The 26,912-nt window shown below is 38.9% G+C and overlaps 2 long non-coding RNA genes across 2 annotated transcripts; one reads left to right on the top strand and one right to left on the bottom strand.

Annotated features, from left to right (window-relative positions):
* Nucleotides 1-4,613: 4,613 nt before the first annotated feature.
* LOC134295214 (uncharacterized) lies at nucleotides 4,614-17,279 on the top strand. Its single transcript, XR_010001755.1, has 3 exons — nucleotides 4,614-4,937; nucleotides 9,949-10,064; nucleotides 16,333-17,279. It is a non-coding gene; the product is annotated as an uncharacterized LOC134295214 (long non-coding RNA).
* A 75-nt stretch (nucleotides 17,280-17,354) lies between these two features.
* LOC134295215 (uncharacterized) lies at nucleotides 17,355-20,663 on the bottom strand. The gene is made up of 2 exons (XR_010001756.1): nucleotides 20,528-20,663; nucleotides 17,355-17,434 (listed from the first exon to the last, which is right to left on the bottom strand). It is a non-coding gene; the product is annotated as an uncharacterized LOC134295215 (long non-coding RNA).
* Between the last annotated feature and the right edge of the window lie 6,249 nt (nucleotides 20,664-26,912).

The following is a 26,912-nucleotide window of genomic DNA, read 5'->3' as shown; positions in this document are numbered from 1 at the left end:
ACTGGTGGTATATGAATACTGTTGAATGCAGGTGCTAAGGATACCTGTTTTGGATTGCTTGGGCCTAGGATTAACAGACAATGCCCAAGCCTCTAAGTCTCTGTAGCTCTACTGCAGAAAGTGGAGGAGTCTAGCAAGAGACCTCTGTGCAGGCAAATGGAATAGACCAACTAAGGCTGGCATTAGGGTTTTTTTATGTTCCACCCAAAAAGTAATACAAAGGGAGGTATCTACACTATTGGTAAAACCTATAAATGGAGGAATTGAAGCAAAGGAGAGGAAAAGGCAGAGCCAAGACTTCACAGAGTGTGTGTGGTAGAAAAAAAAACAGTTTATTAACTAACCTTTTAAAATTTAATTAAAACCCTCATATATACTTTCCAATATTCCAGAGAAAAAAACCCGGACGCATCCAAGCAACATCAGAATTCAGTTAAGATGGCAAAATTTGTTAATGCAAAATAGCGCAAAAGTATTAACAACAGCAGAGATTTTTTTCTCTCTATGCCACAAGCTATGAAGAAGAGCAATCCTGAAGACCCAAAGCCCATGTGTATGACTTTAGTCTGAACCGTTTTTTGTTCCATGATAAAATAATGCCCATTTTCTACAAAGCACACAGCATGGGAGTGAAAAAGACTATTTCAAGGCGTAGCTTTTAGCAAGTTATCCAGCAAAGGAAGACGAGTCCCCAGGTTTTCTGTGTTGTATTTCAGTGTTGATGTTGACTTTTGTGGAGAGGTGGCTGCCATTGGGAGCCATTGCTGTCCAAGACTGTTGTGACTAGGGGCTTTCAGGTTTCGCAGTCCTGCCTCTGTCACCACTCGTTAATCGCCATGGGACTTTTGTTGGTTTTGTTTTGTTTTTCTTGGAAGATGCCTGTATATGAATTTGATTTATGTGTGGAGATTAGTGCACAATCGATCAACACAGTCATCACAGAATGAGGTGCACATCCAGTGCCATGGTTGACCTGATGACCAGTGGCTTCTTATTTGTTGCAGCCTTCTTCTGCCTTCACAGCCATTGTAACATGTACTGTGTTATTTGCCTGCTTTGCCGTTGAGGACTTCAGATTGTGCTTGGTCTGGTTCCTCCCCTGTAGTCCCACTGCCCAGGGAGACCCCCTGGGAGAACATGACTTTGACAGTTTCACCCACAGGTTCACTGGAACAACTAAGCCCCCTCACCATGACAAGGTGACAATCCTCACCTCTCTAGATTTTATATGGCAGTGTAGAAGGGACATCAGAAGCTTGCTGAGATTTTGGCAACTGGACAGAGAGACTTCTCATGATCTGTGATGCTCCTCTGTGATGTTGACTCCATAAATGTAACTTTAAACCCAACACATAACACTTTGCTCACCTGGATGAGAGACTGTACCCCTCGGTTATGTTGACCACATTATTGAGAGGGGGCGTTATCACAATATAACTGACAAGTTATTTTGGTGGTCATCATCGCCCATCTAACCATCATATCACACATGGTTTAATCCAGCAGACTTCTCGTGTTTCATTTGCTTACATATGCAAAATATATGTTCACAAACAGAGATAATTATAATAATCTTTATTTATATCTCACCACCATCTCCCCAAAGGGACTCTGAGATGGTTGAGCAGCTCGATTCCCATGAGACATGAGAAACAATGTGGGGCAACACATGGACAGACTGTTGAGGAATATGCCACCCCAGCTCAAAAAGCAGGCACGTCTAATATACTTCAGAGCAAAACGCAACATAAACTGGATTACTGATATAAGGGAAAGATTGATATTTTAGACAAGCAGAAAAGTCAGATCAATGAACTCACACATAGCTCGATTTCTTTACATTCTGCACCAGCAATACAATGGCTTGTGTGACGAGTTGTTTGCTGATCTGAAAAACTTGGATGTCAGCTTTCTCAGTGACAGCTCCATAATTCACTTCCTTAGTAAACTCAATTAGAGCTACAACTATGGATGGGGAATGGCCTGAAGGCATATTACTGCCCATAAAAGAATTAGTCCAATTATTATATAATGTAGGGTAGGCAACTACTTCCTACATCTCTGAAATAAAAGTAGACTGTAGCTGTAGAGGCACTTGTTCAATAGTAATTGTGTATGTATGCGTGTCCGTATGTGTGTCCATGTGTGTGTATCCTTGTCTATGTATATTCAATCCTGACAGTCCTATGACTTAATCCAATTGGAACTTCTTAAATAAATGTCAAGAATCAAGAAATATATGCAACTTGTCATGAGATTTAATTTAATTCTTTCAGACCCATTTTTTGCTGTTCTTTTAATGCATTGCTTCTGAGGACACCTCTAACAGTGACTCCATATCGAAGTAAGCATGTGTGTTTGTAAAAGAGCCCCAGAATATAGTGAGCCACAATATAATAAGACAAATATCCGTATTACTTGAGTCTAATGCTCCATTGAATCTAATGCGAACCTCAATTTTCAAAACCCTGAAATCCAAAAAAACTCAAACATAAACATTTAACATATTACACAAATCTAATGCACACCTTCATTTTGGGAAGACAATTTAGTCAAAAAAGGTGAACATTAGAACAGAGTAAATACGGTAATCTGACTTTGACCATTTCTGCATGAAACTTTATGACACTTGTTCTGCAGGTCATGATGACAGCTGTGTCAATAGATCTACTGCTTTTATGTTAAAAGGGAAAGACAAAGATAATGGCATAAATGCAAATGATAAAAATGATAAATGATAAAAAGGCTCGGGCTGTGGCGCAGGCTGGAGGGCAGCTGCAATCAATCACTGCAATGAATCACTCTGACCAGGAGGTCATGAGTTCGAAGCCCGCTCGGAGCCTATGTTTGTTTGTCTTTGTTCTATGTTAAAAGGCATTGAATGTTTGCCTATATGTGTAATGTGATCCGCCCTGAGTCCCCTTCGGGGTGAGAAAGGCGGAATATAAATGCTGTAAATAAATAAATAAATGACAAACACTCTAACTTCTGTTTTTTGGGTGGAGAAAAATAGTGAACTGTGGTGTTTGGAGCAATTATGGATAAAACCAATCAATCAAAAATAACCATCCCAGTTTTGCAACAGGACATACTAGGAGCCATACTTTGCTAAACTCCAAGTGCATATGCCAAGGACCCTTCCTGCTTTCATAAGCTATACTTTATGAAAGAATACAGAATCCTTTCAGCATAGGCTACCCTCTCACTCCGTAAAGTGATAGAACAATTCCTGAGCCTCGATGAAACAATTCCTTGATTTATTTATTTATATTTACATTTATATTCTACTTTTCTTCCATAATGAAAGTCAAGGCAGCATACATGACCATTCCCAGGAGCTCTCCCAGTCAGGCACTGACTTGATCTGAATTTGCTTGGCTTCACCAAGTTACTTTCATTGCAAGCCCTCAAACTATGCTGTGAGATCTTGTTGCTCCTGGCATTTAACTTCCATTGAAGCCCTATGCAGATGCAACCACAATAATAATACCTATTATTTCATTTGATTTTTATCTGGAAACGGATGGCTTGTTTAGGTGAACACAAACATCTTGTGCCTTCCTGAGAACATTTGAAATTCTTTCTTTCTCCCTCCCTCTTTCTTTCTTTCTTTCTTTCTTTCTTTCTTTCTTTCTTTCTTTCTTTCTTTCTTTCTTTCTTTCTTTCTTTCACCAGATTCTAACCTGGTTAAGATTTCCAATTTAATAGTGAAACTTTGAGACCTGTGCTTTTGAAAACATGTTGGGGGCAGCTGGTGAGACTGTCATCTCTGCTTCCCACTCTTTTGCTGTTTGCACATGTTCAGTCATGTATTCAGTTCCTTGATGTTTACCTAGTCAGTTGTAGACTGGCACCCAGTTAACAGGAGGATCAACAAGAGCAGAAACCTATTTCTTCCAAGCCTAAGCCTTGTTGCCTTGTTGACTGCAGACATGCTGTAGCAATCCCACACTGAAATTCTGCTTTTCCAGCCCTCTTCCCCAATACTGCTGCTGTTAAAAGCTTTCCAACTAGATAGAAAACAAGGAGGGAAAGGGACTTGGTGGCTGGAAAAACACTTTGGAAAGAGGATGTGTTTGTACTCTATTTAATGCCTTCCAAGCCCTGTTCCCAAAAAACTATCATTAAGAAATAATGATTTTTTTTTCGTGTCAGGAGCAACCGGAGTTGCTTCTGGAGTGAGAGAATTGGCTGTCTGCAAGGATATTGCCCAGGGGACGCCCAGATGTTTTGATGTTTTACTATCCTTGTGGGAGAAATGATAATAACTATGGCCCATACAGTATGGGTGGACCTCTTATCCAGAATTCCCAAATCCAAAATACTCAAAAAATCCAAAATTGCCCATATAGGTGGCTGAGACAGTGACACCTATGCTTTCCAATGCTTCCATATACACAAACTTTGTTTCACAATCAAAATTATTAAGTATATTGTGTATAAAATTACCTTTAAGGCTATATAAGGTACATGTGAAACATAAAGGAATTTTGTGTTTAGACATGGTTCCCACCTCCAAGATATGTTATCATGTATATGCAGTCATTCCGAAATTTTTAAAAATCTGACATCCAGATAGACTTATTGCAGGATATTCAACCTGTAATGTCTGTGCTGAGCATCTGTAACTGCATCAGCCATGACTCTAGAATATTCATTGTTGACATCACTGTGTTCCAAGCTATATGTTGCCTCAACTGACTAGAACCCTGGCAGTTGCTTCCAGTCAACTCTTGAGTGGAGCAACTCCTCTTGTGGCTCTTAGAGCAGTGAGGTCCCACTGCCTTTATCCCAGTTGATAGTATTGAGTGTGTCTTCAACTCGATATTATTGAGCTGGTGTTTTTGAGCTCGTGTTACCTAGTAGCTGATATTATTGAGTTTATATTTAACGTGATAGTATTTGGCTTTGGAAAATCCAGATTTGGCTGTTGTAAGGTTAGTAAAACCAGTTGTTGTTGAATTCTTTGTGATATGACTTGTGCCCCTGAAATGTCTATCCTGGAAAGGGACAGAATAAAAGTAAGAGAGCAATGGGAAATCTGATGGGTGCTGAATGCTAAAAAGATATAGTTGGTCCTCTGCATTCTGGGTTTAACTCTTGTAGATTTGATTGTTTAAGAATTTTATGAAATTGTCTAGATCAAGGGTCCTCAAACCTTTTAAGTGGAGGGCCGGTTTACGGTCCCTCAGACTGTTGGGGGGCTGACTATGAGAAAATAGTACAGAATTAGGATTGCTGCTGTTGTGTACCTTCAAACACAACTCTATGGTCAATTTATGCCAGAAGATGACTTTAGAGTCATGCTGGGGTTGCTAGGGATTCCCAAAAGGGAAGACATCTCCTGGCACTTTGAAGTCCTCCAGTGCAATTCTAGGATCAGCTTTCAGCAGAGGCTGGCCCTAGAGAAGTCCTGGAGGACCTAGAGATTATTTGAGAAGTCTTGTTTTAGGTAAACATAATCAATTTTGAACTCGTGCCCTGTGTTTTAATCTTTGTTCTGTGTATTTTATAGAAATACATCTAAATATATGTATTGTATGGGGCCCATGGTGGCACAGTGTGTTAAAGCGCTGAGCTGCTGAACTTGTGGACCGAAAGGTGCTAGGTTCAAATCCCAGGAGTGGAATGAGCGCCTGCTGTTAGTCCCAGCTCCTGCCAACCTAGCAGTTCGAAAACATGCCAATGTAAGTAGATCAATAGGTACCACTCCGGCGGGAAGGTAACGGCGCTCCATGCAGTCATGCCAGCCACATGACTTTTGAGGTGTCTACGGACAACGCCGGCTCTTCGGCTTAGAAATGGAGATGAGCACCAACCCCCAGAGACAGACATGACTGGACTTAACATCAGGGGGAAACCTTTACCTTACTCTATGTATTGTATAGAATGTTTACAAAGATTATGTATTTTTAACTATTTTGTAACCTGTCTCAAGCCACAAGGAGAAGAGAGTAGGAAATAAAATTATTATTATTATTATTATTATTATTATTATTATTAAAATGCATTTTTAATTCAGTTTCCCCATTTTCACTAGGTTTCTGCACCTTCGACCCTAATGCAACTGAAGGGCCTACTGTATAACAATTATGAAACTGATGTTACTTTTGCATATATATTTACAAGGTTTGGTTTCTTTAGACTTGATGACTGTACATTTAGGGGTGTCCATATGAAATTCAGGTGGGGGCAGCAGCATAACTAAGCCTGGCAGTGTGCCTTTATTCTGTGTGCCAGCCAGGGCCGTAGCCAGAAAAAAATTTCGGGAGGGGTTTTGAAAATTTCGGGGGAGGGGGGGTTTGAACCCCTAGCACATACCCCTCCCCGCTACAAACCTGTCAATATCTGCTTGAGATAGTGCCTGGAGGGACTCTTAATGTTTTGCATCTCATAGACTTAGCATGGGGATTTGGTTAACCAGTTAAAATTCATGAGTAAACGAATTTTTTTTAATAACTTGAACAATTTCGGGGGGGGGGGGGTTGAACCCCTAACCCCCCCCCCCTCGCTACAGGCCTGGTGCCAGCTATACATTTGGCGTATGCAAAAAGGAATTCTGTTTGTATGTACTGCTTAGCGTTAATCAGCATTCCACATTATGTGGAAAAACCCTTTGAAATGTAGGCTGTTTATCACTTATACTGCACAAGCACCTGATGGAGGTGTGTGGTCCATGTGTACATTGTTACACCAGTTGGTTGGCTTTTCAATACTATCATATTTCCTTATGAGCAAAATTTAAGTCTGTGTGGAGATTATTTTTTTTAGTTTTGGAAGCTTGGTGGAACTTGGGAAGTTACTTTTAAGATCTGCTAGTTATGGTTAAGTTGAAGACCAAAAAAAAAGGGTTTGAGAAAAATGAATAATTTCTCTTTTCTGAAATGTAACTGAGGGCCCTTCCACACTGTTATATAACAGGGCCTTTTCGATTGTGGCTCCTCGGTTGTGGAACACCCTCCCGAGATATGTACGACAAGCCCCAACCCTTTTGAGTTTTAGAAAAGCCCTGAAAACATAGCTATGTGCCCAGGCTTTCGAAGATTAAATGATAAAGACGACCCGGACTGATTTACGGCTACAGCACGAGGATTTTGGATGAATGGATTTTTAACCATATGTTTTATATTTTTATATTGTTTTAATTGTTTTAATTGGATTTTCATTGCTGTTTTAATTATGTGTAGGCATCAAATTGTTGCCAATTGTGTACGCCACCCTGAGTCCCTTCGGGTGAGAAGGGTGGGATATAAATGTTGGAAATAAATAAAATAAATAAAACCCAGAATATCAATGCAGAAAATCCCACAATATCTACTTTGAACTGGGTTATCTGAGTCCACACTGCCATATATTTCAGTTCAAAGCAGATAATGTGGGTTTCTGTTCATCTGTGTGGAAGGGGCCTAAATATTTAGTTGTTGTTTTCTTTTAAAAGCTTCCTCTGAATATAGAAGTGTGAGACATAAAATTAGCCAGTGTTATGCTTTCTTCATCAAATCCCCATCATGAGAATAATAATTAAAAAGTTACATTTGCATTGAAAGAGAAGTGATATCGCAGAATCATAATGTTGGCAGAGACCCAATGAGCAGTGGAAAACAAGCTTATTCCCTCTTTAATATGACATCCTTTCAAAGATTGAAAAATGGCTACCAAGCCATAGAATCATAGAATCATAGAATAGTAGTGTTGGAAGAGACCTCATGGGCCATCCAGTCCAACCCCCTGCCAAGTAGCAGGAAATCACATTCAAAGCATCCCCGACAGATGACCATCCAGCCTCTGCTTAAAAGCCTCCAAAGAAGGAGCCTCCACCACAGTCTGGGTCAGAGAGCTCCACTGCTGAATAGCTCTCACAGTGAGGAAGTTCTTCCTAATGTTCAGGTGGAATCTCCTTTCCTGCAGTTTGAAGCCATTGTTCCGTGGCCTAGTCTCCAGGGCAGCAGAAAACAAGCTTGCTCCCTCCTCCCTATGACTTCCCTTCACGTATTTGTACATGGCTATCATGTCTCCTCTCAGCCTTCTCTTCTGCAGGCTAAACATGCCCAGTTCTTTAAGCCGCTCCTCATAGGGCTTGTTCTCCAGACCCTCTCTTAACCTTCCCTTCTTAAGGCTAGAGATACCCAGATCGCTAAGCCATTTTGGCTTACCTTCACACTGAACACACTCCAGCTCATTAGTTCTTAATCAGTTACAACAGCTATCAAACGTAGTTATATCTTCATTATTAGGAGAAATGAATAAATAACAAGAAACATGCTATTTCTACCATGTTGTTTCAAAGCACTGGTTCAGTTCCTGAAGTATGATCAGCGTACAGTTGGCCCTCTCCATTTGCAGACTTGACCTTTGTGAATTTGACTATTCATAGATTGGATGCTTCACACAACAACTAGGGTTAGGTTGAGCTCTCAGAATTATGCTGTCTAGGGGGTGCCCATTGTGATAGAGTGAACTGTTGTAAAGTTAGCAGGATGACAACAACATTGATAACCCGCCCACTGTATTAGACCTGCCTCTGAGCTTATCTGCTATTTCCATAGCAGTGTGTGTAGGTGGTTGAGAGGATTGGATATCCCCAGCAGGAAAATTGCCATGTATTCTGTGGTGGCTTATTCTTGAATGATCAACCAAGACTCATTGGCTTAACAAAAGATCTATCCTTGGTTCAGATGGCAACTGTTTGAATTGGTTTGAAAGTGTGGCTCAACATAGCTGCTTGGTTTTTTTGGGTTTTCTTTTTTTTGGGGGGGGGGGTGTTGTGGGAAACATCCAATCTAATTATTATTATGTACACTGGAACTCAATTGATAGACCCAGTCTTTTAAACTTGAACACGCCCATCTGTATTTTAGAATGTGTTTTATGAATGTCCGATGTAAGTTAATAATTTTTAACTGATTTATAGTGTTTTGTACAATTTTTATATATGTGTTTTATTGTAAGCTGCCCTGAGTCCCCTGTTGGGTGAGAAGGGCGGGATATAAATATTGTAATAAATAAATAAATAAATAAATAAATAGCACCACCCTTAAGTTTGTAGCTTTTGGGTATTGTTATGATAAGCCCTGTATTTCAAATTTATCTCTAGACCTCTATTTCTATTCTAAGCCTCCTGTAAGTCTTAGCAGGATTACCTGGCAATGCATGGCAGGAAGATAGAGATTATCAAGTAGCAGAATAAAGAGGATAACATGAAGCTTCTTGTTGCCATAGGTTTTAGAAGAATGTTTGAGAAATCTGGGTTTATGTTCATTGCCAACAGAAAATATTATTGGCCAGTTCTCACTTTGTTTCTCAGCTCCGATCAAAGAGCCTTTGAAATCTTAAAGTGCCAAAGATTCAGGGATAAAGTCACATTCTCACATTGTGAACTCTGAATGTCTGCCTCTTTCAGGAGTAATTTCCATGAACAGTGACTAACTAATCTTTTGTTTTCGTAGCCTCCACTTGGATCACACTAACAAGACGCCCAAGAAGGTCTCTCCTGATGGAACTGATCCTGTTGGCACTGTTATTCGTTCTTAGGATATCTTTGCATGAGTTCCATTAAGATCCAAACTAAACATACAAAGCCTTGTTTTATTTATTTTAATCTTCAAAAGATTTATTTTAATGATTTTTTGGAATCTTATCAAAATATGAATTAGTTTCTTGCTGAAAAGATGATCACCTAAGACTTGCTAAAATAGTGCATATTGACTTGAATCTGGCTATCTTGGGTCACATCTATATTGAAGAATTAATACAATTTGACACCACTTTGAGTTATAGTTTTACAAGGTGTTTAGCCTTCTCTGCTAAAGAGTGTTGGTTCCTCCCTAAACTACAACTTCCGGGATTCCATAGCATTGAGCCATGGAAGTTAAAATAGTGTCAAACTGCAGTAATTCTACAGTGTAAATGTCCCACAATCCAGGAGATTTCTCATTTTCTTCTATGCAGGTTTGTCTGGGAGAAACTACCAGTGGAGGAGACTTTGAATGGTCCTTGGCAAGGCCATTCAGTATGTTTCAGTTCAAGGAGTCAACTGCATCATCGATTCTTATCCATTAAAACAGGTGAGGAAAAGGCTAGACATAGTTTGTACACAGCCTCCTAAGGCTGCTGTTGTGGCCCACAAGGGTGATTTTTTTTTAAAAAAAGTCAGAATATTCCCCACATCATTTAAGGAAGAAGTGGAAAGAAACTTACCCTTCTATCCCCACCCTAGATGATGTGGGTGGCAAGTTGTTGGGAGTTCTTCCATTGCCTCCAGTGGCTTCCAACAATATTGACCAGAACAGATTCCTGAACAGGAAGCCTTTAAGATTATTGCGGGGGGGGGGGGGGGAGGGCTCCAAAATTGACCTGTTATTCGGTGGAGAGAATTGTGATGCTGCTATAGCTATGTTGTGCTGTGTTGCTGCTACTCGATTCAGACAATCACAAAACGCTGTTGTGCTGTAATTGGTGATCTGCCTCAATGACTTTAACCCACCATGTGACCTGCTTGCTTCCCGTAGACCTTATACTTAAGATCTGTTCATCCAGGTAGCTCCCCAACCCTTAGCACAGAGCATTTTAAAGATTTATACAAATAACTATTATCTCCAGAGGTGTTGGAGGGGATTAGAAGCTGCTGGTCAGGAGGAAAATGGATCCGCCCCTCCCCCACCGAAAGGCTATGATTAAGCCATGCCCTGGACAAAAAGCCACAGGGCTCGGTGGGAGGGGGGATACTTGGGGAAGAAGGGAGGGGGAGGCCCTTTGGGGAAGGAGTGGGAAGAAAGGGGGGGAGGGGGGGAAGATAACACATTGGGGTGACTTTCTTTTCAGGGACCAACCAAGAAATAGAAAAATGCAAATAGATGCTGGATCGAGTTAAGCTGATATCTTGGAACTGTCGAGGTCTACGATCATGCCATAAGAGGAGGAGGATTTCCAAGGAGATTCTGAAAGCCAAAGGGGACATTTTGTTTTTGCAAGAAACACACCAGTCAAGAGAAGGTTTAAATGAATTGAAATTAAAAGGGACTATAATATATGAAAAAGCTATGGGTACTTCGAAAGCGAAAGGGGTAGCAATTATAATTAAGAATAGTAGTGGATTTAGCATGGTACAAACAAAAAAAGATGAATTGGGAAGATATGTGATGATCCAGGGGTCTATGGGAGGGGAGGATTATACTTTGGTTAATGTTTATGCACCAAATAGAAAACAGAAGGAATTTTATGAACTAATTTTTAAAGAATTAGAAGAAATCAAAAAGGGATATGTAATAACAGGAGGGGACGTCAATGGAATTATGGATAGAAAACTAGATAAGTCTCACCCCACAAAAGAAGAAAAGGGGGAAAGGAATATAACAGAACTTAATAAGGTAATAACGAGGGAAGAATTGATAGATGTATGGAGAATGATAAAGGGTAATGAGAGAAGATTTACCTTCCATTCCTCAGTGCATAAAAACTACTCAAGAATAGATTACTTTTTTGTTTCAAAAGACCTAATTTCTAAAACTCAAGATGCAGAAATAGAAATTATAAAAACCTCTGACCATGCACCAATTAGCATTATAATACAAATTTAAAAATTATAGATTAGCTAAAAGATGGAGAATCAATAACAGAGTATTAGAAGATAAAAAAATAACAGAAAAAATAATAAAAGAATTAAAGGAAATTTGGGAGATAAATGATAATAATCAATGTCCTGTTACAATAGTGTGGGACACAATGAAGGCAGTGGCTAGGGGACTCTTTATTAAAGAATATAATACTTTAAAAAAGCAACAGGAGGCAGAAGAAAAAAAATAGAGATGGAAATTAAGGAACTAGAGAGGAGATATACGATAGAACAAGATAGAATGAGTTATGCAAAATTAATTGCAAAAAAGAAAGAACTTGAAAAAAGAGGGATTGAAAAGGCACAGAGAGATTTGATTTATTTAAATAGAGAGTGTTTTGAGTATAATAATAGAAACTCTAAATTATTAGCTAACGCAACACAAACTAGGAAACAAAAAAATTTAATAACTGTAATTTAAGATAAGGATGGAAAACAATGCACAGGAATGGAGGATAAAATATTAATTTTTCAGGAATTTTACCAGGATCTATATACAGCAAAGGAAGGACCTAGAGAAAAAGTTAAAGAGTATATACATAAACACTGGAAAATAAAGATTGAAGAAACAGATACATTAATGATGGAACAAGCAATATCAGAGAAAGAGATTGAGGAAATTATAGATAATTTAAAACCTGGAAAGACCCCAGGATTGGATGGGCTAGGACCAGAATATTACAATATATATAAAATATTATTGATACCTAAGTTAAAAGATTTATTTAATAGAATAATAAAGGGATAAAAAATTCCACCATCATGGGAACAATCGTTAATCATTTTAATTCTAAAACCGAATAAAGACCCTACAGATCCAGGATCGTACAGACCCATCTCGTTAATAAATCAAGATGCAAAAATATTAAGTGCCATAATGGCTAAAAGGATGAATAAATTTATATATAAATATATCAAGGAGGATCAATGTGGATTTATAGGCGGAAGGCAAATGACAAATATAATGGGTAGGGTATTAAATGTAATTCATAGTATTAAAAAAAGGAATTTGGTGGCTGGAGTAATAGCTTTGGATATTTATAAGGCATTTGATAGTGTCTCCTGGTAGACAATGAAAATGATACTAGACAAATTTGGATTTGGAGAAAAATTTAGAAACTTAATTGATAAATTATATTCAAAAAATTATGCCCAAGTTATGGTGAATGATGGTTTAACAGGGAAAATAAATATAACACGAGGCACAAGGCAGGGATGTCCCCTTTCCCCAATTTTATTTGCAATTGTAATGGAACTATTGGCTAATGTAATAAGAGAAGAGAGTAGTATAAAAGGAATAGGACTAAAAGAGAAATATAAAATAAATTTGTTTGCAGACGATACCCTTTTATCAATGGAACAGCCAATAAAACAATGGGAGAAAATAGAGGCTCATTTAACAGAATTTGGATTAATAACAGGTTTACAAATTAATTGGAACAAATCAGAAATGATGATATTTAACTATCAAGAAGAAGAGATAAAAAAAATCAAAATCAAAATCAAAATTAAAGAAACAATTAAATATTTAGGGATAAATATAACTAAAGAATTAAAAAAAATTGGAAATACACAATTTAACCAAATTAAGAAAGGAAATTAATAAGACACTGGTGGAGTATAATAAACTCAAATTATCATGGTTTGGTAGGATATCATTAGTCAAAATGAAGATATTACCCAAATTAAATTTTTTATTTAGAATGCTACCTGTAGAAATTTCAGATCAAGAAATACAAAATTGGCAAAGTATGTTAAATTTATACTGTAATGGGAATAAAAAAGCTAGAATAAATAAAAGCTTATGGTATAGACCACAGAAAGAAGGAAGTCTTGGACTTCCAAATCTTAAACTGTATTATCACTCCAATCAAATAAGATATATAGTAGACTGCCTAGCTAAACAAAAGAGCTTGGAGTGGCTAGAAGAAGACGATAAAAAATTAGAATTGAAACTAGAATATATTTTTTACAGGAACAATAGAGAAAAGGATAAAAAGAAATGGTATAGTAATTTAAACAACCCCTTTCTAAAAAATATCTTGGAGATTTGGGGAAGATACAAAAAAACTCTAATGCCAGGTATTTCCCCTATCATGCCAGTTCTAATGACAGAAAACTTCCCAGTAAATTTGAAAAAGCAACTAGAAGCAGAATTTAATGAAAGAGGTATAATGAAAGTAAAAGATTGGGATTTGAAGATGGTAAATATGGAAAGGATTAAAAATGAACTAAGAGGAAGAGACTTTGAGTGGTACAAGTATTTACAATTGGGGAAATGGTCAAATGATTTAAGGAAAAAGTATAATGGGGGTAGGGAATATACAAAAATAGAAAAGATGATAATTCAAAGGGAGACTAAAGAAGAGAATGTGAAATTAAAAGGTACAGTAAGCAATATTTATAAACTATTACTAACGGACGAACAGAAACAAGTTCATTTGAAGGAAATATGGGAAGTAGATTTGGGGGAAAATTGAATAATCAAGAATGGGGAAGGATATGGAGTATGAGATTATTAAAAATATGTCTATAAGAATTAATGAAAATTATTACAAAATGGTATGGAGGTGGTACCTAACTCCCATCAGATTAAATCAGATAGATAAAAAATACACAAATCAGTGCTGGAGAGGCTGTCAGGAAATAGGGTCATATCTTCATATGTGGTGGTCATGTAAAATTATATAAAAATTTTGGGAAATGATATTTAAAGAAATAAGAGCAATAATAAAAATAGAGATAACAAATACACCTAAATCAGCATTATTACTTATGCATGATAATATCCTCTCACAAGAGGAGAAAGAATTGGTTTCTAATTTGATAACTGCAGCAAAATTGCTAATAGCAAAAAACTGGAAAGAAAAAAAGGAAATCCAATTAGAAGAATGGTACAGGGAAGTTTGGAACATAGCAATCAATGATAAGCTGACTTGCAGTATTAAAATTAAAAAGGGAATATCGAAACAAACAGATTTTTTGGAAAATATGGAGAAAATTTATTGAGTATATTTTTAATGAGGGAAAGGGGTATAAGCCAGCAACACAGACAATGAAATTTTGGACTTGTGAAACAATATGAGGTGGTTGGTCCTGGTGAAGGTGGCACAAAATAAGGGGAAGGGAAGAGGGGGAAAAGGTATAACAATTATAACAATAATAATAAATAAATAAAACATGTATAAGTAGATAAAAAGGTGTAGTAGAGAGATATGTAGTAAAGTTGTAATGGAAAAGTCTAAAACTGATAAGAAATATGCATAAAGATGTTTTGATTCTGATTTTTCTTTATTGTTGGATTGCATACAATGTGATATGTCTGGGATACTGTAAAATGAGGAAAGAATGTGTACTTATACATTTTGAATTATAAATTAATAATAATAATATTGAAAATAAAGCATGTATAGGTAGATGATGGGGGTGTAGTGGAGAGATGTATAGTGAAGTTGTAATGGAAAAGTTAAAAGACTGATGGGAAATATGCTTGGGGATGTTCTTGATTTTTGTTGTTGTTGTTGGATTGTATGCAACGTGATGTGTAAGAGATATTGTAGAATGAGGAAAATGTGAGCTTGTACATTTGGATTGATAAATTAATAAAAAAATATATTAAAAAAGAAGAAGCTTAAAGTACCACTTATCTGAATCTTAAGGCTGGAGGGAGGGGTAGGAAAGAGAGTGGGAGGGAGAGATAGTCATTTAGAATAAGTTCTTGAGTCAAACAGTTACTGTTGGCTGAGGGTGGGGAGATGTCACGTAGAGGGAGGGAGGAGTTCTGATGACCAAGGGGTCCCCATAGAAGTAATTATGGGAGGAGATACGGGAAAGGAAGACCAAAACAACTACATCAGTCAAGGAAATATAGGAGAGCTCTTACAGTTCCCAAACAGTCTCCTGATGCGGTAAACTTGGGCAACCAAGATGGCAGTCACTCCAGGGTGTTGTTATTGAACAGCAGGTCTGATAATGGCAAAAATAAAGATCTAATTCTGGATGAGGTTGCAGACCTGACATGCATAACTGAGACCTGGTTGGATGAGGCTGAGGGTGTTAATCTCTACCAGCTCTGCCTACCAGGTTACTCTGTGCAGCATCAACCTAGATCTGGAGGGCGGGGAAGTGGGCTCGAAGTGGTCTACCAGGAATCCATTTTCCTGACCAGGCGTCCCACCCCACAGTCAATCTCATTTGAGTGTGTCTATCTGAGGGTAGGTGACTGGAACAAAATAAGGATGCTTCTAGTGTACTGAACACCCTGCTGAACTACCGTCTCCCTACCTGAGCTAGCCGGGGTGTTCTTGGGCCTGGTGTTGGAAGCCCAATAGCTTTTAATGCTGGGGGACTTCAACATCCATGCAGAGGCCACCCTGTCAGGAGCAGCTCAGGACTTCATGGCCACCATGGCAACCATGGGGCTGTCACAATTGGTTTCTGGCTCTACCCACAGACACACACACACACACACACACACACACACACACTACACACTACACTTGGTTTTCTATCAAGGATGGGAGGAAGGCTGGGTGAGGCTGCAGTCTTTCTGTGCTGCTTGGCCTAGCTGCTGTTGTTCTTTTCTGGATGTACACACAACCAGCTAATTAACTGCTTTCATCTTGTTTATCCTTGAATACTACTGGATCATTACTCAATGAATGGAAATAGTACTCCAGCATTTTTCCACAATGAACTAATTCTGCTCTTTCTCTCCACAGGTTTCCATCTGGAAAGCAGAGTGGCAGTAGTGGTGACAGTGGGAGTGGTGATCGTCGTGGCGGTGGCAGCAGCAGTGGCCAAGGAAACATTCTTTCAGGAAGAAGGGAGTGATGATCTCTACAACTGCCATTTCCATAGTTCTTGTATTCTTTGACATAAGATGTGGTGCTTGAGGGCCAACACCCAGATTACACCTTTGTCACATGTCAACTGAGCTATTAGGCATGTGAGGCCTAACACCTCAACCAATGACTTCCCTTTGGCTTGGCCACTGCAGGAAGCTCAAAGCTTTCCCAGTGCTTTTTTTTTTTTTACTGGATGTTAAGATAGCACAGCAGCTTAGTGATTCCAGCCATGAAAGCCTTTGACAACATGTCTTCTATATTGTTTTATTGTCTGTAACCAAATTCTCTTTATCCTTTATTGCTGTAATTAATTAATTTTCCTTCTTTTCCTAACCATTTGCCTATTTTGTTAGCTGTTTCAGAAGTTCTCAAATTCATTATTTTCAGTTTCTTATCTACTTCTGAAGTTGTTAACATTGAAATTTGTGTCTCTAGGATTTTTATTTTTTATGCAATTTTTGGATTGTTTGGATTTTTTCAATTCTGCTTGCTTTTGTATATCTTTTGTGATCTACTGAAGTTCTTTCTTTGTCTTTTTATTTCTACTTTCTGTTGAATAAAGATGTCCCTCAGTACTGTTTTGCTTGCATCTCACATTATTTTAATTTCTATTCAGTTGTTCAAATTATCTTCAAAGTATTCTTTAAGCATTTTGCTAGTTTTTCCCACTATGTTTTCACTCCAGAATAGTGTTTCATCTAACCTCCAGTTCATTTCATTTCTTTTTCCTTTCAGTTGTAATGTGATTGGATTATGGTCAGAAGAAATTATGTGTATCTTTAATTCTTGTAGATAATGTTTTTGAGACTATGTATGTGCCTGCTCTTGGAAAGGGTGGGGGTCACCATGCTGGAACACCATGGTAGAGCCTAGAATTGATCATGTCAGAGTCTGGGAAGGGTGATAGTTTTTAATATTGGCAGTCTTATTTTCTCTTTTCATTGCAGTCGATATTATGGAGCAGCAACTCCGTACCCTACAGGGGACAATGGAAAGAGTGCGGAAAATAATGGCAGAACTGCTTACTCATCTCCCACCAACTCCCCAAAACTAAAAACCTAACCCCTCCACTCTATCTACCCTACTTTTCCCGTGTAAAATATTTGTAAAATACAGTTCAATTTGTTAAAATAAATGTATTATATTTCCCAAAATATATGTGGTGAGCTTCATTTCACTATGTAGGAGGTTGAATGAGTGAGAGGTATGTACTGCGGTCTCTACTGGCTTCAAAGCATCTTGGGGGAAATGTGTCTTTGATTCTTCAATCAGTTATGTGAAAGTGCAAGACCTGCTAAACATGGATCCTGCTTTCTTTGCATTCAGTGAAGTCCTTTATCATTTCTCCAGACTACGAAGATGTCTGACCTTGGATGCTATGTATCTGCCTACATGGGTTGGACTGGATGGACCTTCTATTGCCCCAGATTGCATTGTAGGCCCATGTGTGTATGATTGCAGGATGTGTGTGAGACTACCCTGTTTCCCCGAAAATAAGACATCCCCGGAAAATAAGACCTAGTAGAGATTTTGCTGAATTGCTAAATATAAGGCCTCCCCCAAAAGTAAGACCTAGCAAAGTCTTTGTTTGGAAGCATGCCCACCAAACAGAACACCAGAGCATGCGGGATTGGTAAATGTACATATCATAGAGTCTTGTACATGGAAATAATGGTAATAACAAGAAATTCTTGATAGGATTCACAATTTGGTTATGCTGGTTTGTGATGACAACTACTGTACAGTATATAATAAATGTTCATTTTTTTTGTTCAACAGTAAATGTGAATTCTTCTTCATGGAAAAATAAGACATCCCATGAAAATAAGACCTAGCACATCTTTGGGAACAAAATATAAGACACTTATTTTCGGGGAAACACAGTACATGTGGGCTTGCAGGGTAGTAAGTCAAAGCTTTCAACCAGTACTCCTGCCAATTTGTTCTCCGGCAAAGGAAGAGTTGTGTTTTGTCCAATTTCCATGTCATTTGGTTGATATATCTGGAGTCACATAAATATAAAACTTTCTGTGTCTCTCTCCCTTTTTTTATTTTCAGGGACCATATTTGTAAGGATGTCAATACCTTCAGATGAAAATTTCAAGCAATTGGAATAATCTGAACTACACATGTATCTATGGAGCTCATATATATAATTAATGTATTAGCTATTTTGTAGTGTTACTTTTAATCTATATGTGTGTGTGTACATGTATATGTGTGTGTGTGTGATAAGGTGTATTTTTAGCTCTTTCTAAAATATAGAACTAAATTGCTGCAATACAATGCTGTTGTTTAAAATTAAATTTAATCTTACTTTTAAGGAAAAGGTACAAATATAGTTTATTTGAAGATATGGAATAGTATATCAGAAGAAGTGGATGGGACACCTTTGCCCTCTTATTTATGTTAATGCAACCGTGCCAAGCATTTAAAATAGAACCAGAATATTCTATGAGACAAATGAAACAAGATCTATGCCAGCATTTCTCAACCTCGGGGTTGGGACCCCTGGGGGTTTGCGAAGGGTCGGCAAAGACCATCAGAAAACTCATATTTTTGATGGTCTTAGGAATCTATTTGGCAGAGAAGGCTGAAGGTCTCTCTTTCTAGCCTTCTCTTTCTTTTTGAAACAAAAAGTGAATCCTCCCACCAAAAGTATTCAAATTTGGGCGCATCAGGTATTTGTTCCAAATTTGGTCCAGTGAATGAAAATACATTCTGCATATCAGATGTTTACATTATGATTCATAATAGTAGCAAAATTACAGTTATGAAGTAACAACAAAAATAATATGGTTGGGGGTCACTACAACATGAGGAACTGTACTAAGGGGTCATTGCATCAGGAAGATTGATCTATACATTTTATTTGAAGGAATTATTTTAATATCAGCATCTCAATTTGAACACCTTCTGTTTTTCTGGCTTTGTTTTCCTCTTCAGAGTGATCATATGTAGTGAAAGACCAAACTGGGGTAGTACAACATATTGAACAAGAAATGTTTAGGTGGCTTACAAATGTGTTTGTAAAATATATACAAATAAATGGTATCTAAATAGTCTGCTGGCCCCCAGGGGAAATAATCTATGTTAGGAGTACTGCAGGTCTAAGTCAATATAAAATATTCATAAGAACACTGAGTAAAGCTCAAAGAAAAGCTTGTGAAGGCGAAGGAAACTGTTCTTTGAAGGAATGTCTATGTTATTACAGGGTTATGTGGAACAGTAGATTAATATACCAGGCTGTCACTTCTGTGAACCTGGCTTTAAATCTAACTCATAAAAGGGGTCCTTGCATGCATGTGAATTGAGAGAAAGTTCCTGTGGTAGAAAAGGGAAAAGAGGGAGAGAAAAAATGGAAGGACGCTGCATCTGGAAGATGTCTCTGAGAGACAAATCCAGGCATGTTTCTTTATATGCAGGAGAGCACATCAGGCAATTACTGCAGTGTGTAGGAAAAACCTGTGAAGTTTGTTTAGGGTCATGTTAGAAAATAACACACTCACCCACCCAATACCCACCCATACTGAGAGTTATCACATTTCTTCTAACTAGTAAGTTGCTTGTCACTAAAGGAGGGCTTTTTTGTATACCATGGTACAAAGGCACGGCAGACTAGGCTGCAAACACTGTCTATGTTTCTGCCTTCTTAGTGCAGTCATGGGCAAACTTCAGCCCTCCAGGTGTTTTGGGCTTCAACTCCCACAATTTCTAAAAGCCTACAGGCTGTTAGGAATTGTGGGAGTTGTAGTCCAAAACATCTGGAGAAACTAAGTTTGCCCATGACTGTCCTAGTGCCTGATTTTACACATACACTACACTTTAAAGCAGGCATGGGCAAACTTTGACACTCCAGGTGTTCTTAACTCTAACTCCCAGAAATCCCAGCCAGCTTACCAGCCTGTAGGAATTGTGGGAGTTGAAGTCTGAAACACCTGGAAGGCCAAAGTTTGCCCATGGCTGCTTTAAAGCCAGCATTTGTTTATCAAGAGCCTCCAAATACATTTGGATTTATTTTTCTTAGTGCACTTCATTGGCACATAAGCTATGTCTATACCAGACTTACGTGTCAATCTGGTCCAGATCAGCCTTGAATCCACTATGCATGTGATGAATCAGGGGTCATTGTCAATGGATTGGGACCACATTGGCCTTGCTGGGCTGTCACATCATCCTTCATGTTGTCAGTGCCTACTAAGCTTCCTGCAAGTGCCTGGCCATTTTCTGTCATGTCTGCTGATATCATAATAGGGTGCCTACCTGATCAGTAAGAAGTAGGGGAGATTGATCCTCCCCTTCTTGCTGATGGAGTGATTATCCTGTCCTGATATCAGGGGATGCAACCGCAATGGCCAGGTGCTCTTCCTGCCTCATCACACTAGAGCATGAATCCACTTTCAATCTGGTTTCTGCCTCCTGTAGAATTCTGGCATTTATAGTTTGGTGAGGCCCAGGACCTGTGTGGCTGAGCTGTTTAAAGTCCCCTCCCTAACCTGGATTTAATGTGGATCCAGGCTCTAGTGCAATGAGGTCCATAGTGAGCTCTATGGCCAGCAGGAATAGCAGTGGGAGTGACAAGGGGTAAGACATCCCAGCCCTTGTTAGAAATTACCCTAGTGAAAAGTAAACATGTGATGTATGTCTATGGATTTGTTCAAGGATTCCATTGAGTTCACAGTGATCTACATTACTTCAGTTAAAGTGTGGTTCTTTCTGATAATACACTGTAAAAAGGTTAAAAAAAAGGTAAAGGTTTTCCCCTGACGTTAAGTCCAGTCATGATTGGGGGTTGGTGCTCATCTCCATTTCTAAGACGAAGAGCCGGCGTTGTCCATAGACACCTCCAAGGTCACGTGGCCGGCATGACTGCATGGAGCGCCGTTACCTTCCCCCCGGAGTGGTACCTATTGATCTACTCACATTTGCATGTTTTCAAACTGCTAGGTTGGCAGGAGCTGGGGCTAACAGTGGGTGCTCATTCTGCTCCCGGGATTTGAACCTGGCACCTTTTGGTCCACAAGTTCAGCAGCTCAGCGCTTTAACGCACTGTGCCACCAGGGGCCCCATAAAAGGTTATTAGGTCAAAAAATGCCAAAATATAAGTACAATATAGCATATAGTTTAGTGCAAAATATTTGTAAATGCCATTTTTTTATTTAAAAATACTATTTAAATGTAAGGGCAAACTCTCTCCCCAAGTCACTGATTAATGCAGAAACAGCATTAGAGGCCTGTGAATGACTGTGTCCAAAATGAATGAGGACTAGAAATAAGATGACTCATTCCTCCCTTTTTTCAAACTGGCAGATTTCTAGGGTTTGCTCCCATGTAGTCCCGGGGCATAAAGATAGTATTTGCCATTTTTTTTCTCTCTTTCCCTTCCACTATCAATCACTGTTTAGGTATAAAAGGAAAAAAATCCTTCAATAAACTCTTGTTTCTAAATGTCAAAACATTCAATTCCCTGAAAGGATAGCTTCCTTTGTGTGCCTCCAAAGGTTCCTTTTGGTTTCTTTCCCCATATACTCTTTAACTTTTAAAAAATAAACACAGACAGAAAATTCTTAAAATAACCGGCTGAACCTGGGTCACTCATACATCCCAGAAGCTCTTCAAATGAATGGTTTGTCAAACTCTGTGCAGAGGTGTGAATTAAAGTGGGTGAACTTCAGATATTAAAAGAAAATGCATTGGTTTCTAAGGGCATGTTGCCTGCACTGCCATTCACCTTCTGTGCACCCTTCTTTGAATCTATAGTATTAATTACTCAACTCAGTGCACTGAAGAAACTGGTCAAAGATTTCCTATATAGTGGCTGTCAGATTTGGAACTGAGTAAAGTTTCAGTAATACACTAACAAATATTGAAATATATATTACATAGCTACTGACTCCAGAATGGGGACTGCATTTTTTTAAAAAATGTGTGTTTATTAGCTGTACATTGTAGAGAATGCAAAACATATTCCTTTCTTGCTGAGAAGCCCTGACAAGAAGATTCCTACATGGAAGACAAATCCCCATTTTGCACAGAAAACAGCATTTTCTGCATGGTAAACAGCATTTCCTATGCAGGAAATGTTTCTCAGTGCAAATATTATTTTCTGTGCAGAAAATGCTAGGCTTTTTTTGAGAAACATTTTCAAAGACATTCATGGTAAGAAGAAAATTGCTAAAATTACTTGTCACTTCTTTCAATAAGGGAATCAACAAAGAATTACATCCCTTGTACATTTTACCATTATCCCAAGGAAACCATGGCGTATCTATACTACATTTTCTTAATGACAATCTCCCCAGGTGGGATTCGAACCTGGCAGCTTTCAGGTCAGCAACCCAACCTTCAAGTCACTTAAATATATAAATATATAAATATATAAATATGTAAAAGGACTATAAGAAAAAACATACAATCCCCATTACATCAGCTATACTGGCTGCCAGTTTGCTATTGGGCTCAATTCAAATTGCTGGCTTTGGCCTATAAAGCCCTAAAGGGTTCTGGTCCAACTTACCTGTCCAAACGTATCTCTCTTTATGAGACAACTAGAGCTTTAAGATCTGCAAGGGAGGTCCTACTCTTGGTCCCACCTGCTTTGCAAGTGCGATTGGTGAGGACGAGAGACAGGGCCTTCTCAGTGGTGGCCCCTTGGGTGTGGAACTCCTTCCCCAGTGACATCAGACTGGCCCCATCCCTCCTGGTCTTCAGGAAAAAAGCTAAAGACCTGGATCTGTACACAGGTGTTCGAGGAATAGGGTAATATGGAATTTGACCTCAATCTAGCTGTTGAATAATGATAATGATTATGGAAAACCCAAGAAATATGAAATCAAGATTTGGCACTTTGTATGTTTTAACCTGCTTTATTTTGTTTATATGTTTTCAATGTTTATGTTTTAACTCTTTTATAATTTTATAATTTGATATTGTTTGCTTATTGTTGTGTTTATGATGTGGCATTGGATCTTTGTCCTAGTTAGTAAGCCGCTCTGATTCCCCTTCGGGTGAGAAGAGCAAAGTATAAATATAATAATAATAATAATAATAATAATAATAATAACAACAACAACAACAACAACAACAACAACAACAACAACTTTATTTTTGTACCCTGCCTCCATCTCCTCGCAGGGACTCAGGGCGGCTAACATGGGGCGAAGCCCACATTTCCACAATAAACAAGATAAAATACAATTCACAATAAAACAAACATCATTGACATTTAACATTACACAAATTAAACCACCATTTTAAACAATAATATAATGGCAAATAGAACTGCTGAATAAAAACAATACCATGGTTAAAATAGCAAAAGGCTGGGCAGTGGTGCGAGGAGTGCATGATTAAAACCTGATGAGGTAGATAGAAGTGCTGTAGTATAAGAGGGGAAATCGGGGCAGGATAAATGAGGAAAGTAATTACCAAATAAGGGCAAGAAAACAGTATGTCAAGCCCGGCAATAGTCAACACTGAGGAGGTAATTCTTGTGATCTGTTGTTGAAAGCACATTTATTTATTTATTTATTTATTTATTAGTGACATTTATATCCCGCCCTTCTCACCCCAAAAGGGACTTACATACAATATATTATATTATTAAGATAGCACAATATAAGCATTATATATTACTATATTATGCTTATATAATACACTGGGCCTCTGGTGGCACAGTGTGTTAAAGCACTGAGCTGCTGAACTTGTGGACCGAAAGGTGCCAGGTTCAAATCCCGGGAGTGGAATGAGCACCCGCCGTTAGCCCCAGCTCCTGCCAACCTAGCAGTTCGAAAACATGCAAATGTGAGTAGATCAATAGGTACTGCTCTGGCGGGAAGGTAATGGCGTTCCATGCAGTCATGTGGCCACATGACCTTGGAGATGTCTATGGACAATGCTAGCTCTTCGTCTTAGAAATGGAGATGAGCACCAACCCCTAGAGTCGGTCACGACTGGACTTAACATCAGGGGAAACCTTTACATTTACCTATATTACTATACTGTACTATAACGTTATATTGTAATATTATTAGTAATATTTAAAGAGCCAGGTTTTTAAGTCTTTCTTAAAGGCTGCCAGGGTGGGTGTTCCAGAGCCAAGGGGCCACCACAGAGAAGGCCCTCTCCTTTGTCCCCACAAGCCGCTCTAACTAAGTAAAATAAATATATATAACTAAGTAAAATAAAATAGATAAAATAAATGAAAGGTCACTTTAAAAAAGCTTACTTCCCATATTTTTAAATACATACATATATATCAACAGGTATTCCAGGCTATTGTAATGACCTGCAATGGAAGATTTGGAGGTTACCTTCATTCACTACAATAGAGTTTCATTTAACTGACCTTCGCTTATCCAACCTTCCATCTTATCTGACGCTCTCTATTGGGATGCTCATTCCAGGAAAGGGGCAAAGGAATCCTCTGCCACAGACTCCCGTTAGTTCGAAGACAAGGCCTTCAGAGCCTTAGCAACACCAGCAACCAATCTTGGTTGCCTGGCAACAGCGTTCTAGAGCAAGAGTAATGAGACGGCGGGAGGAGAGTGGCACAAGATGGAGGGAGGAATGCCAAAGCAGTGGGCAATGCATGTCACTTCTTCATGGCTCTGAGTGGTGGGGCTTAGGGCACCTCCAAATCAGGAAAGAAATGGCAGAAAATGCCCCCACTTTCTTAATCCGTCTGTCATACCCCAGCCACCTTTGGCTTCTGAGCCTGATCCAGGAATGAACTTTGACCAGGATGAAGCTGATTCTGACCTTTTGCCCAGTTCTTCGAGCTCCTTTCAGTTACAGCTGCCGACTGTTGATAGTTCAGATGCTTCCTTAATTGGGAGAGATACTGGAGATGTTACTCCCGTGGCTGAACCAGATGGCCAGAGTTCCCAGAGAACGTGCCCTTCAACCGAAAGGAGTTTTTGCATCTCCAGAGATCAGAAAAACAAGAGCTTAGAAGAAGTAACCGCTTGGCATCTCGAGGGGATTGTGGATAAGAAGATTCCCTTGGGAACCTTTGGGGAGTTTGGTTTCCCTTCATTGGGATCTGATCTTCGTTCCATAAAAGTGTCTTGCACTGCAAACACTTTGCGGTGTCAACGTAGCAATTTCCTGAGAACACTTCACCGACTCCAGTTCCCTGTTTTCACCAAGCCAAGCTTCCTGTTCCTGGCGGCCAAGCCGAGCTGTGACTCCTGTTTTAAACCGGAGTAAATTTACTTCCTTGCCTTGTTCCTGAATCAAGTTTGATCTTCGCGTCGTCTTGTTCCTGCTTTGATATCCACGATCTCCTAGTGACTGGGGACCTTGTTATTCAGCCTTGCTTCCTTGTTGTTCCCGCTCAAGCTTCCCAACAGTTTGAGCGTGTTTCGGTTTTGGACTTTGGACAATAATATTGGACATTTTCCTTCATCTTTTTGGACTTATTCATACCTCATCATAAAGGTCTATTTTCCACTCATCCTTTATGCTTATGCATTCCTGAATTTATATTTGCTTTAATAAAGATATTATATGAATATTGGTCTCTGTCTAGTTTCCAGTGTTCACGCTGCCTTGGTGTGCAACACCGTCTATATTATCTGACATTTTCACCTATCCAACATTCTTCCACCCCATTTATGTCAGATAAGCAAGACTCGACTGCTTAGGAAATCAAAATCCAGCCTGTGTGTGCACAAGCATTTTGTGACATTGTTATTTGAAGAGATTCCTCATAAATATGGACCAGAAGTGCTCATAACTGCAAGAAAAAGAGAATGGAGGTGGTAGCTGGGTGGTCTACATTAGTGTAGTCCAACCAGAGCTGGCCCTAGGTATTTTCCAAGTGTAGGCAAACAGAATTTTGGCGCCCCCCCCAACCAATCACTGAAAAATAAAAGTGTTGGATAAGCGAAAATGTTGGATAATAAGGAAGGATTAAGGAAAAGCCCATTAAACATCAAATTACATTAAGATTTTACAAATTAAGCACCAAAACATCATGTTTTACAACAAATCAACAGAAAAAGCAGTCACGACTGCACCCCCGTATGTTTTGCGCCCAAAGCGACCGCTTAATTCGCCTCATTGTTGGACCGGCTCTGAGTCCGACCCACGGCCCACGGGCCGCATGCGGCACACCAATTCATTTTTGTTTGCCCTTGGCCTTGGCCTTGCCCTTCTTACTAGAAAAATATTTTCATTTAACATTTGGAAAAAATGGTTTACCTTTCTTACTGCTTAAAGTGTTTAAGAAACGGCCATATAACGGCCATGTCTCTGGCCCTCACATTCCTATACTAAAGTTTGATTGGCCCTTGGGTAACTAAAGGTTGGGCCACACTGGTCTACATAATACCTAGTTGTACTGTCCACACTGTGTCCAAACCTCAGGGTTCTCCAGGGTTTCAGTCATTGGTATTCCTTGATTTTCCTTAGCACGGGCTGCTAAGGACCAAAAGTTATTTAATGTCATG

This window comes from Anolis carolinensis, unplaced genomic scaffold (assembly GCF_035594765.1).
Source record: "Anolis carolinensis isolate JA03-04 unplaced genomic scaffold, rAnoCar3.1.pri scaffold_106, whole genome shotgun sequence".
NCBI classification, from domain to species: Eukaryota; Metazoa; Chordata; class Lepidosauria; order Squamata; family Dactyloidae; genus Anolis; species Anolis carolinensis.
Note: the sequence above shows the minus strand (reverse complement) of the source record. Positions and strands in the feature narration are given on the sequence as shown.